The sequence below is a fragment of the Canis lupus genome, chromosome 5, assembly GCF_048164855.1.
Source record: "Canis lupus baileyi chromosome 5, mCanLup2.hap1, whole genome shotgun sequence".
In the NCBI taxonomy this organism is placed as follows: domain Eukaryota; kingdom Metazoa; phylum Chordata; class Mammalia; order Carnivora; family Canidae; genus Canis; species Canis lupus.
In genome coordinates this window covers 42,940,295-42,952,689 of record NC_132842.1, presented here as the reverse complement: position 1 = coordinate 42,952,689, position 12,395 = coordinate 42,940,295, and the positions used below count along the sequence as shown (strand labels likewise).

At 37.9% G+C, this 12,395-nt stretch overlaps 1 pseudogene; it reads right to left on the bottom strand.

Moving 5' to 3' along the window:
* Positions 1–462: 462 nt before the first annotated feature.
* LOC140634474 (uncharacterized) overlaps positions 463–12,395 on the bottom strand; it is a 33,141-nt pseudogene continuing 21,208 nt past the window's right edge.

The window sequence follows — 12,395 nt, the reverse complement described above, 5'->3', positions numbered from 1 at the left end:
ACCCAGTATATCCTGAAATGATGAATAAGAGGTCTGGAGCTGAGAGCCATTTCTATGAGGAAAGGGAGCCAAAAGAAGATTCAGTGAGCACCTCCAATATTGGAAGGACAGCTAGCTGTCTCTTGGTATGAGGACTCTTTCTTCATTTCCTTTCAGGAATGTTTTAAATCCAGAGGTGATTCATTACATACTCTGCTAATCACTCCATGTTTCTGAAAACCACAAAATGTAAATTCAGATGAATGGGATTGAGGTTTTAGGAAACTGAGGTTTGGGTTATCAGAGTACTTTTATTGTGTGTGGTTCTGAAAACGATTTCTTCTTTATTGTTATTTTACAATGTACCATGAACATCTCTTTCATGCACAGGAGGGACAATGTCCTACTAACAGAGAATACTGTAGCTGGATCAAAAGGCTGCTGTTAGCAATAGTGACATCTAAAGCAAGTATCAACTTAAGGTTAAAGCACAGCGCCTGGAAAATAAATGCCTGTCAGGGAAAGCAAGGCCAGCAATATTCTCATCAAAGAAATCAGAGTTGCATGACAAAGGCAATAAGATAATGGGATATTGTGTAAGCCCTTTCGGCCCCTACCACAATTCCTGACTTCCCTGACCCCTGTTGTCCCTTGAGGAGAATGGATCCTGTACATCTCACTGTATCCAATGCAAACTACCCATTTTCTGTTTTCTCCTTAGCTCTTCCTGAGCCCTTGACATATCTCCACATTCTCTCATCATCTCCTCACTGTCCAAGTGCCTTTCCTTTTTTTTTTTTTTGTTTGAAGTCTTTATTTAAATTCTAATTAGTTGGGGCACCTGGATGGTTTAATAAGTTAAGTGTATCTGCCTTCAGCTCAGGTCATGATCTCAGGGTCCTGGGATTGAGCCCCAAGTCTGGTTCCCTGATCAGCTGGGACTCTGCTTCTCCCTCTCACTCTCCCTTTGTGCTCTCCCTCCCCCTCTCTCCCTCTCTCAAATGAATAAATAAAATATTTAAAAAAATAAATTATAATTAATTAATATTGACTTCAGGAGTAGGATTGACTCATCATTTACATATAATACCCAGTGCTCATTCCAAACAAGTGCCCTTAGGAAAAAAAAAAGAAAGAAAACCAAACAAGTACCCTTCTTAATACCCATTGCCCATTTAGCCCATTCCCCACTTACCTCCCTTCTAGTAACCCTCAGTTTGTTCTCTATAGTTAAGAGTCTCTTATGGTTTGTTTCCCACTTTCTCTTTGTTCCCCCTCCCCTATCCCTATGTTCATCTATTTTATTCTTAAATTCCACATGTGAGTGAAATCATATGGTATTTGTCTTTCTGTGACTGACTTATTTCACTTAGCATAATACTCTCTAGCCCCATCCACATCCTTGCAAATGGCAAGACTTCATCCTTTTTGATGGCTGAGTAATATTCCATTGTGTATATATACCACACCTCTTTTATACATTCATCACTTGACAGCCATTTGGACTCTTTCTATAATTTGGCTATTGTTCATAATGCCACTATAAACATCAGGATGCATGTGTCCCTTTGAATCAGTATTTTTGTATCCGAAGTGCCTTTCCTGTAAGTCGTCCTGCTAGTCCTTGGGGGAATCCAGGAGGTACCCCGGTCCATTTTCTTTTTGCTTCCCTAGGCATATAATCCCCCACCAGGTGGTTTTCTGCAGCCCACTCGTGGCTTTCAGACTTCACCCAGGATCCTGGCTTGTTCTCATAGTTTCCCTTCATTTTCAGACTTGCCCTGCTTTTCTTGCTTTACCTCATCTTCTGGATGTCCCTCATCATCTACCTTCCTTCGTACTGGAGCCCTCCCTCATGCCCTGATTTTCCCTCCCCTTTCAACTTTCCTTCCTCACCCAATTTTCCTTCATCCTCAGGCTCTACTTCATATTTTGGCTTAGCCTCACTTTTCTTTTTGGATTGTCTTCCTTTTCATTGTAGAATTTTTTCTATGTTGAGATTTCCCCTTCTTTTCCTGTCTTGCAGGAATTGTGGACTGGTTTTCACCTTCCCCTCTAGCCTTGCTAGCTGGGGACTGAAGCCAGAGCTGTAGGTCCAGGCAGGCACCAAGTTCTAGGGCTCAGGAAGTCTGTGCGCCTCCCCCTCCAACCGCGTCCCTCCTCCCCACCCCCCTGCAGCGCAGACCCAACAGCCAGGCAGGCATACTTTTCCTTAAATTCCAAATGCCTGCTTTTTTTCTTCACTTCTTTTTAATTATTCATCAAACATATAGAGCCTTTTTTCGTCTCATCACAAAGGAGTGGAACTAGATTTTAAGAAATACAAACTTTACAATTCAGAACATGTATCAAGTGGCCCAGAATCTAAATTCATATCAAGGATATTGACACAGAGGGAAGCGATGAGAAAATTATAAAAGTAAACAAGATAAGGTAACCAGTAGTGCTACTGAAGGCAAAGGTTATTTCCCATATCCGAAGTTATCAGACTGCTGTTCAAATCTCTTTTTCTATGTAGGTATCCTTGATGATCACAATAGTTTAATAAATAACTATATTATAGATAAAATCACATTGTGCATCTTTCAAAACAAACTGCCATTATTAGCTCTCTTGATTTGTTTATGCAATGATGTGAGGTAGTAGGTGTTTTCCTTTTCTTACATGCCCCAAATGGTACATGAATGAGCCCCAGAGCAGGAACTAGCATGGAAAGTAATCTTGGCCTTGCCACTTTCTCACCTTGTACACCCAATGTGGCTAACCCAGGGAATTCAGAGAGAATCCAGACAAATGGTGCTATAAACTAGGGAGAGCATGCTATTGTTAAAGTAGTTCATTCTTCGAATTCCTGCTCTCACACACTTATACAAATTCACACACACACACACACCCATAATGACTAGGGCAAAAACAAGTGTGTTGTGATCATGATTGAAAAGTATATGTTGGGCAGCCCCGGTGGCTCAGCGGTTTAGCGCCGCAATCGGCCCAGGTCGTGATCCTGGAGACCCGGAATCAAGTCCCACATCGGCCTCCCTGCATGGAGCCCACTTCTCCTTCTGCCTGTGTCTCTGGCTCTCTCTCTCTCTCTCTCTCTCTCTCTTTCTCTCTCTGTGTGTCTCTAATAAAATAAATAAAATCTTAAAAAAAAAATGAAAGAAAAGTATATGTCCTAACACATATGAGAAGATGAAATAATTTATTTCTTCTTTTCTTTTCTTTTTTTTTTTTAAAGATTTTATTTATTTATTCACGAAAGACATAGAGAGAGGCAGAGACATAGGCAGAGGGAGAAGCAGGCTCCCTGCGGGGAGTCCGATGTGGGACTCAATCCCAGGACCCCAGGATGACGACCTGAGCTGAAGGCAGATGCTCAACCACTGGCCACCTAGGCATCCCTATTTCTTATTTTCTTAATTCTTGATTTCTTTTCCTATAAGTCTCATATTTTCCCCCATTAATTTAGCAGGTCTATAGTCTCTTTTTTGAAAGACACTAATTAGAAAATCAGCCTTTACCCATCCTCTTATCTTGCACTGTTCTGTTAACAGCTAACTTCACTCCCTCTGTGAGAATTCATTTCTGTTTGTCTACAAAAGCCAAGAAACTATAGAGATAAGCATCTCTTTTTATCTAAGAACAAGATGGGATTGGCACTGTTTGATCATAGACCCTGCTATTTATAGATATAATTGTTGCTTTTATTAGATTAGTATTAAGAAAACAAGAAAGTTTCAATATCTATTTTTTAACCGGATTTTTACGTTTTGGTTTATATTTGGTTCTTAAATACAATATCCCTACAGTTGATGCTATTGGAACCTCTGTTACATGACTCCAAGCTGCTCATCACCTGGAAATTCAGTACATTCCAAAGTCTCCTACGATTCATTCTGACTATAGAAAGACAGAGTTCATGGAGCTACAGTCCTTTGAAAAAAACCACAGTGAATTAACCTTGAAGTAGCTACTAGAAGGAATTTTGGTGAAAGAATACTGCATATTTTATTTCTGAAAAATTTATATGTGTCTGTGCATACAGTAAGCAATAATTAAATTGTTATATTTATAAGCAAAATTTGGAAAAGATAATTTATGTGGTTTTTATTCATATATCTTTATAAAATTATTTGCAAAGAAATACAAAACTTGCTAAGCATTTATTGTACACTTAACTGACAGGTATAACAATAAACCTAAAGCTTAATTATTTCATTCCTTTTTTAAGGTAAAGAGCTTGAAGTTTGGTGAAATTCTGTAACTTCCCCAAAGTCATACAGCCTGTAAGCAGTAGTCTTTGCAACTGATAACAGTCGTTGCAAATAAAGGCAGTCAAACTTCAAAGCCCATGCCCTTAAATACCACACACTATAGAGACCCCATTACCTACACCTGTAATTAACTTAGCTCAGACACTGAACTGTTGTGGTCTCAGCTGTGTCCCTCCAGAATTCATGTTTTGAAGCCTTAACTCTAGTACCTCAAAATGTGACTGTATTTGGAAATAGGTCCTTTAAAGACATGATTACATTAAAATAAGACCATAAAATAAAATAAGGCCCTGACCCAAACTGTGTCCTTATAAGAAGAAGAAATTTGGACACACAGAGAAATACCAGTGAGATGTGTGCACAGTGACTTATGCCAAGCCACCTGGCTTGTAGGTGGTTAAGCTGAGAGTCATATCTAGGTCTTAAGACTTAAAATTTCATTCAATCAAGTAACACATTGATTGTGTCATGACCCAATCTTGGTTCATTAGACAGGAAAAGGCAATAAAGGAATGAATAGTAAGCATGAAATCAGAGAGTTCTCAGGTAAGGGACCAAATTCCTAAAATGTGATTTAAAAGTTAAAAATATAAGTAAAAAATGAGGTGTTTAATGGTCTTCCAGTAGACTTCATAATACTCCCTACGTGAGTACAACAAATGTTGACTAAATGCCTATATGTGCCTAGCACTATTTGAGAGCCTCATTCAATATTTGTGAAAAAAAAAGACATGATGTCTGATCTTTAAGAGATTATAATCCAGTGGAAGAGGTAGAAAATAATCATAGAAATCATTGTTCAATCAAATCTGTGAAAGTGCTTTTATTTTTTAAAGATTTTATTTATTTACTTTAGAGAGAGAGAGAACATTGAGTGGGGGCTAAGGCAGAGGGGAAGGTAAAGGTAAAGGGAGAGAGAATCTGAAGAAGATTCTGTGCTGAGCTTGGAGCCTGATGCAGGGCTTGATCTCACCACCGCAAGATCATGACCTGAGCCCAAACCAAGAGTCAGATGCTTAACTGAGCCCCCCAGGTGACCCGGTGTGAAAGTGGTTTTTAAAAAGATACCCATCGAGTAAAGCTAAGATATAACACAGGTTTTACCCTTGGAGGGGGACTCCTAATCAGGCTCAATTTTAAAAAATGAACTGGGATTAAAAAGGTGTATAAACTCACCTATCTGAAAAATTCAGGTAGTCAGAATGAATCATTCCTTAAATAATTATGAGAATCAAAGTTTGGCTCTGGTAATTTCTTCTATCTGACATTTTTAGTTTTTACTCTATCACTAGTTAGTTAACTAGCCCAGAGGCAGGAGTTGAAATTAAGATTGAATATGGGAAAGCTTTTTAATTTAGTGGGCTTTTTTGTTTATTTTGAGTGCTAACTCCTACATGATATTAATACATTCAAATCCTTCCTAAAAATTGATTTAGTTAATAAAATATTTTTCCTTAGAAGTAATTTTAATATTTTTGAGCAAGGAGCTACAACTCCTTGTAAATAGTGAACATTTATTTGCCAACCACATAAACAATCCTGGAAAATGCAATAACTAGCTTTAGCCTACAGTATAAAATAGGGGTAGTCTTTTCTCTCCAATAAAAATTCCACTTATGCTTCTTTAGCTCCTTTGGTCTCCCCAACTCTCAGCCATGTATTTGTATTTCAGGGAAACTGGTAACCTCTGCCTGTATTTTTCTCTAGGTGTAGCTTACTTCTCATTTGTTCTCTCTGCTAGGATCACTGATCTGTACTACTTGATGTCTAATGTCAGAAAACCATGTTATTTTTCCATTTTCTTTTTCATTATTTCGGGGGGAGGGCATATCCTTTCCTTGTTACTCCATTGTAACCAGAAGCTTAAAGCTTATTTTGTTTTTAAGTGATATGTATTTTTCTCTTCCAATGCATTTGATGTCCTTCAATTTTCTTTATTTCCCTCTGAATACATGCTTTTCTTTTGTACTCTCAATGCTGTTTGTTACTCAAGGATAGAAAAGGACAGCGGTGCCAGACTGGCTCTGTCAGTAGAGCATGTGATTCTTGACCTTGGGGTTATGAGTTCAAGCCCTATGTTGAGCATAGAGATTACTTAAAAATAAAAAAAACAATTAAAAAAAGAAAAGAAAAGTAGAAAATACTGAGAGTACAAAAGATTCCAGCCAAAATGAAATACAATATTTCAGGACTTTCCTGAACCATTTCTTACAGGTGGAGCCAGACAATGTCTGGGTAGAGAAAATCAGTTCTTCAAATTGCCCCATAGAAGACCAGTGATTTTTTTGGAAATGTGAGACTTGCTGGCATTTTGACCTCAGGCAAACCATGATAAGAGTATCATTCACTTGACAGTATTGTTGAGCAGATTGAGATGATTACATGAAAAAGCTACAGCTACTATTATATTGGCTACAGTCCAAATCATATAGTGAAGACTACTTGAGAGCCAGGACATAAAACTTTGAAGTTGTGTTTAGCTTTGTAGTGATACTACTTGGGTTCAGAAACTGGCTTTTTTGATGTGTGACCAGGGATAATTTGCCTAAATTCTCTGCATCAATTACTTCACTGCTAAACTGAGAATTCTAATTGTGATTGCCATGAGGATTACATGATGTAATTTATGTAAAGTCTTTAGATGATGGGATATGGAGAGTGCACAATGTTAGATGTTATTAGAAATGTCTTCTTGTTAGCCTCTTGACAATACTGAATTATGGATCACAGTGGGGAAATCCAATTCTGGATTGGATAAAAATATTGAATATTTTATGGGAAGTGCCAAAAAAACAGTGCCTAATTTTAGAGGCACAAATGAATAGTTTCCAGGGTGGAAGACTCATTTCTTCATTAGCACCCCTTCCTTTGGGCAGCTTATTGTATTCCAGGTGGTGAGGCCTGTGTGAAGAATTGGGTCATCCTCAATGAACAATAGCCACATGTGGTTGGATGACTGACAGGTTATCTGACACATGAAAAAGTGACACCTTTTCAAATAGGTCAGAAAACCAAACAGCTTATTCTAAGCTCTTGAATTTTCAAATATTTTCCCCCTTTAAAAGAGAGGAAATGTCTTATTACCCATCTAGGAATTGGAGTGGGGGAACTGCCTTTTCTTTTTTTTTTTTTTTTTTTTTTTTATTGGTGTTCAATTTACTAACATACAGAATAACACCCAGTGCCCGTCACCCATTCACTCCCACCCCCCGCCCTCCTCCCCTTCTACCACCCCTAGTTCGTTTCCCAGAGTTAGCAGTCTTTACGTTCTGTCTCCCTTTCTGATATTTCCCACCCATTTCTTCTCCCTTCCCTTATTTTCCCTTTCACTATTATTTATATTCCCAAAATGAATGAGAACATATAATGTTTGTCCTTCTCCGACTGACTTACTTCACTCAGCATAATACCCTCCAGTTCCATCCACTTTGAAGCAAATGGTGGGTATTTGTCATTTCTAATAGCTGAGTAATATTCCATTGTATACATAAACCACATCTTCTTTATCCATTCATCTTTCGTTGGACACCGAGGCTCCTTGCCTTTTCCTATTGTTATGAGTCCCTCTTAGACCTCTAACTCATTAGCAAGTTCGTGAATATAGTTAAATAGTATTTAATGTAGAACTTGGGAGGCTGAATTTTAATTACTGTCCTCACTTTTAGCTGAAGTGACACTGTGAACATGGATTAAATCCCTAAATTACTGATGAGGTGTGAGGCACACTGGAAAATGGACAATGGGGATAAAAAGAAGGCAGACCAATTAAATTTAACCCTAAAGTCGGGCACCGGGGTGGCTCAGTAGGGTAAGCATCCGACTCTTGATTTTGGCTCAGGTCATCATCTAGGGTGGTGGGATTGAGCCCTGCATCAGGCTCCGTGCTCAGTGGGGAGTCGGTTTGGGATTCTCTCTCCCTCTCCATCTCCTCCTGCCCCTCCCCTTGCCCATGCTCTCTTAATCTCTTGCAAATAAATAAATGAATAAATAAATATTTTTTTAAAAAAGTAAACCCTAAAATAAACGATGGACTCTGGGTGATAATGATGTGTCAAGATAGATTTATCAATTGTAATGAATGCATCACTCTGGTGGGGGTGTTGATAATGAGGGAGGCCCTGCATGTGTGGGGGCAGGAGGTATATGGGAAATCTCTGTACCTTCCACTCAGTTTTGCTCTGAATCTAAAGTATCTCTGAAAAATAAAACGTATTACATAAAAAAAATTTTTAAAACATTGTCTTCAAAGGCAGCAATACCTGGAACAAGCAGCATTCTGTAGATAGTGAATTAACTGATGACCCTTTTTTTTTTTTTTTTTTGATGACCCTTTTGATCAAAACATTCTGTTATTAAGTCACTTAGGGAACAGCTATGAAAAAAAAAGCATGAGATTTAGAGTAAAAAAAACTGGGTCTCCTAACTTATCCATGTGATTTTAAACATGTTTATTTACATCTTTAAGTCCATTTTCTCATTTAAAACATACAAATAGTATTGCCATCTACAAATTAGTTTTGTCATGAAGTTAAAATTAAGTAAGACTGGAAGTACTTCATGAACTATAAGGTGCTAAGCAAAAGCTCATTGTTGTTCTTGATCCATACTGGCCTCAATGCGTATCTTGATCATATTCACTTATAAGGCTAACTCATTACATCTCAAAATCTTTTAAAAAGGGGAGTGAGGGATGCCTGGGTGGCTCAACAGTTGAGCGTCTGCCTTTGGGTCAGGGAGTGATCCAGGAGTCCCAGGATCAAGTCCCCACATCGGGCTCCCTGTAGGGGGTCTGCTTCTCCCTCTGCCTATGTCTCTGCCTCTCTCCCTGTATCTCTCATGAATAAATAAATAAAATCTTTTAAAAAATAAAAATAAAAAAATAAAGAAGGGGAGTGAGAAATAAGGAAGGAAGAGCTAACACTTTTTTTTTGCCCTTAAATTTATTAATATATGCAATTCTAACTAAAGTTAGCTCTTAAAAAATACAATTTGTTGTCATCTAGGTGTGGTTGTATTGTAAGATGCCACTGCTCTGAGGGTGGCTAGCAGTGGCACCAGGCCAAATCCATTGTGGGTGTGGAGACATCTAGAATAATAAAGTATCACTCCACCCAGCTGTCTGTCACCTAATTAACTGGTGTGCTCTGAAAACAACTCTTGGGAGTCACAGTAATCTCTCATCTTAAAGTTGTGATGCAATGGAAAATGGCAGCCTACTTATGGCGGAAATGCAGAATATACTCCAACGTTTGTTTTCTGGTAAGTGAGGCAAACGGGAGACAACTGGGCTTTGTAATTTCTGTGGAAGTTCACCCTTGATTCCTTGCCCACATGGATTACATTTCTGAGCTCAGCAGTAAGTGCTTACATAACTAAAACTGCTTAGCCCTAGGCATCCTCTCTAGAAAGAAAAAAAAAACGAATATTGCAAGGCAAAAGATATACCTTTGCCAGACCACAATTTTCCTTCCATTTATCATAGAATTAAACAGTGAGGGTAGATATAGCAATGAGCTCTGTTAGAAAAAAAAAAAAAAAAGAAGGAAAGAAAGAGGGGAAACCTGTCGGGTTAGTCCCTGACAAGAAAACACACTCAGCCCTCTTGAGCGAGTGTACAGTCTGAGAGAATTCAGTATCCAAAGAACTGATGGGTTTTGGCATATTCTAGTATATTCAGATATCTTCATTTTATCAGTGTAAGGCCGATGAGGGGAAGCCATAGATTCAAGGACAGACATCTAGTGAGTGGCAAAGCCAGAACTCATTCTACATCTCCTGACTTCCAGCCCCATGTGCTTTCTTCCACATCACGTTTTCAATCACCTGCTCATGCTTGATTTTGGAATTGACTCTTCTTTCATCACCCTGTATTTTGAGAATAAACCAAGACTCATCTCATATACAGAATTCTGTGTAATGGGTTTGAATTCTAGGTTATATTTTTATTAGCTTTACTCTATCTTAACTGGAGGCCATTTTGTCTCCCTAACCTCCCCCAACCCCCCCGCCCCACCGCCCTTGCAACCTGGGGACATTTTGCAATGTCTGGAGACATTTTTACTTGTTACAATTAGGGGTGTTCTATGGCACTAGTGAATAGTGGCCAGGGATGTTGTTAAACATACTGCAATGCACAGGACAGCACCTCCCGCGCCCAAGAAAGAACAACCCAATCCAAAATGCCAATAGAGATGTTCAGAAACCCTGCTCTATGCTTCTTAACCAGAATTAATCTCAAAGTTTCATTAATTGTCCTGGCGATTAGGCAGTTGCTTCTGGAACAAGAGATTATGCTATGACACACAGAGGGTATAAGGATACCAACAGAAAAGCCAAATAATGTTTATTTTTTAATGATTTACTAGCTTAGCCAGTTTTTTGTTGTTGTTGTTGTTTGTTTTGTTTTGTTTTGTTTTTACCTCTGATCCTAAAATTCGTATCTTCACTTGGGTGTAGAATGCGCACAATCCTGAATCCATCAGTAACCTGTCTTGGCCAGAGATACACTTTCAACAGAAGATATAGAATACTGGATATTTTACTTTGGCCTTCTTTCTATCCCTTTCCTCCATGTTTTCCAATCATTATTTTGTCATTAGCATCTTTGCAGCCAAACTCCTCTGAGATCTACCTTCCAAGGACCTTCTTTGGCTTCTTACTTTTGCTGAAATTTCACCTAATTATTCAAAGTTGGTCACATTCTAAAAGTTTGTTCATTTTCTGATTCTCTTCACTGTTACAGCCATGGCCTATCTCAAATTGGTACCCCAAAAGCCACTTCCCTAACTTCCTCTCTCCTTTCTCCTTTAGAACTTTCCTAGAAGTCTTCAGTGCTTTCTCTGGTGTTTACATTGTTTCTGTTTTGGCTATAATGAATTCAGTGCTTAAACAATAAAATTTGTTCAAATAAGATCATGAATGTGAGCATAACATACATAACAAATAAAAGAGTTTTGTTTTCAAGCAGTAAGGGAGGGAACTGTGTGTCTCACACCCAGTTTCCACTTCATTACAGAGAGGATAACTTTCTAATTTTTTAAGTTTTTATTTAAATTACAGTATAGCTAAGATACAGTGTAATATTAGTTTCAAGAGTACAACATAAAAAAAAAAAAAGAGTACAACATAGCACTTCCATACATCACCCAGTGCTCATCACAGTAAGGGCACAGAGAGGATAACTTTCTAAGTCATCAGTGTATATATCCAGTATCTAGTAGAGGGAGTACATGTAAAGAAGTTATATACATATTTATTGATCAAAATGAGAGAGAGAAAAGATATAAACAGTTTGAAAATCACAGTGATGCCAAGTGTAGACTTTTCTCCCTGCTACATTTCCCACATCTCAGTTGTTCTTAGTATGTTGAATCTTGTATTAGTTGAATATTCCTCATATTATGAACAGTTGTATCTTTTCCTACTGATCATGTTACTCAGACTTGCTACCCTCTTTCTTCATTTCTAAAGTTCACTTCTCATTTTCCATTATCTCTAGTAAGACAATTCATTCATTTGCTCACTTTAGTAACACATAAACTAAAATTATTAATTCGTTGATGAATATTAATTCATTCATTGATGAATGATTCACCGAATCATTACTTATCATCAACTTCAAAGTCTGTGGAAGTTACTAAAGATGAATCAGCTATAAACCTTTCCTTCAAGGGTCTTCTAATCTAATAGGATAGATAAGGCTAATCCCCAGTATAGCTCTACTTGGAAATAAACAGGGATAACTGACAAAAGATAAAGTGCCATGGGAGTTTGGACTAGGAAAATTTACTATCAGCTGAAACATCTTGAGTCTCATTCTGCTGTATTTCTCATGGCTTTTTCTACCAGATATTTTTAAATAGCAAATATTTTAACAGGAATTCTGTGTGCTGGGTTAATATTCTATTAAAATAAACATCTTGATTAACTATTTTGCTCCTTTTATTTTTTATTTTTAAAAGATTTTATTTATTTTTTGAGAGAGAGAAAGCACAAGCAGGAGAAGGGGCAGAGGGAGAGGGAGGAGCAGACTCCCCACTGAGTGTCCCAACTATTCTGCTTTAAATATTTGCTGAGTATACATAAATAGTGACATGCAAATTGAACAGTAATCTTATATATCTTTATAAGTTAGAAAATGTA